We start from the raw sequence: 1,853 nt of genomic DNA on the forward strand, positions 1-1,853 counted from the left end.
GCAAAATTCTGTATGATTAAACTAAAGATAAATATTGTTGGATTCAATAATCGCTCTATTGTTGATTCAAAAAGATTTTATTGTTGTTTCTACTATAATACCTGATTGGAATAACAATATTATTTTAATTTCAACAATATTTCTTTTTGTTCCAAATATGCTTAAATGTCAAGTGGCGTGTTCTTTTTTATGTGTAAAAATTGATCATAACAATTGAACAATATATTTTGTGAGGCTGTTTTGTTGGTTCCTTAGAAGGATGAAGCCTGTGAATCCATTAATTGCAGGAGTATTCCGGCTCGCTATCAAGAAAAAACGTGTATCTAAAGGTTTGTATGATAAAATCAAATTTAATCGCTTTAAAACTATATTGTTTTCTAATTCGCAGAACAACAGAATGGCGAGCGCTGATAAAACTTTCATCGTCAGCATGGTTTATTCGGGACGGGAAAATCAGGTAAATTTGTATAATTTTTATCAAACGATAAAAAATTCTCACTCCAATATCTTATTTTCAGAGCTTTCTCTCATTCAGGATTGCCATCGGAAGCATATTCTATATTAATAATAATTATGTAAATATAATTTGCTAATGATAAAATAAAATATCAACCGCACATTCATTTGTTTTTATTCATTTTAACCTTGAAACAAAGAAAAAAAATGAAGCATAATTTAATGAACATAAAAATTATTATTTCAACAATATTATATTGTTGAATTGATATGTTTGTATCATTGAAACTATAATGCACTAATGATTGCTTCAACAATAATATTGTTGTTTCTACAATAATGCGACTTCAATCATGAAACGGTTTGATTGTAGAAACAACAATATTATGGGTTGACTCAAACGACAAATATTATTAGCCCTGAGCTAACAATATTTATTGTTGATTTCAATCCGAATTATTGTTGTTACTACAATAAATTTCTGTGCGTGTACGCAGGAGGTTTCCATCTTCTATCCCTGCACCCAACCAATGGTTGTTAGATTTTCCAACAATTCCTACCAAAACATGCATAAGAATTGGGCATATGCGAAATTGCTAGATTCTTATACAAATATTGTATAAGAATCTAACAATTTTGTAAGCTTTTCTTACAATTTTTGTTTAAGAATCTAACAATTTCGCATATGCCCAATTCTTATACAGGATTTGGTAGATTATTATACAGAGTTGTTAGAAAATCAAACAACCGCCGGTTGGGTGTATATATACAACTTGATTAGTTCTAAGCAGGCAACTGCAACTGAAATGAGCGAAAAAGCTCATTCCGACATTCAATTACCTATAATAGCCTATAATAACCTTCCTTTCATTGCTATCACATTGGCAAACCAAGACGAACCTCCGCCATAGAACCTAACCCCCAGATCCCAATAAAATTTCGCATGAACTCGTGGCGAGTGCAGAGGCGTTCTCGGCTTGCAGCGCCGTTATCGACCACTCAAAATACTAGAGTTCTCGGACTGTGCACATTGAGGTTAGAGAGTAAATCCCATGCTTCCATCCATTGGTTCCCTGTGCAATTGCAACTACGAAATGCACGGTCATCATGCTCTTGCTCAATACTGGGGGCACCCGTAGCCAAATAATGGCATGTGCTTTCGATTTGTAGCACTACGTTAGTATAGGTGAAATTCTACATAGCTAAGAGCAAGATTACCGGTGGTGAGTTTAAGCCGTTTGGCAGCGCAGTATCATTACTTGACACTTTAGACGATCCCCACCGATGTGTATCCAAATGAGTGTCTAGTATAGGAACGAAATGCGTTCATATTTTATTTATGCACTTGTTCTCGCACCGGTTGTTTCTATCAAGGTTGTTGAAGTGCAATCATGCTT

The 1,853-nt window shown here is 34.1% G+C and overlaps 1 long non-coding RNA gene across 1 annotated transcript; it reads left to right on the forward strand.

The window, feature by feature from the left end:
* Positions 1-614, forward strand: LOC134206952 (uncharacterized). The gene is made up of 3 exons (XR_009978331.1): positions 1-329; positions 389-457; positions 519-614. It is a non-coding gene; the product is annotated as an uncharacterized LOC134206952 (long non-coding RNA).
* The last annotated feature ends 1,239 nt before the right edge of the window (positions 615-1,853 follow it).

Source organism: Armigeres subalbatus, chromosome 1, assembly GCF_024139115.2.
Source record: "Armigeres subalbatus isolate Guangzhou_Male chromosome 1, GZ_Asu_2, whole genome shotgun sequence".
Lineage (NCBI taxonomy): Eukaryota > Metazoa > Arthropoda > Insecta > Diptera > Culicidae > Armigeres > Armigeres subalbatus.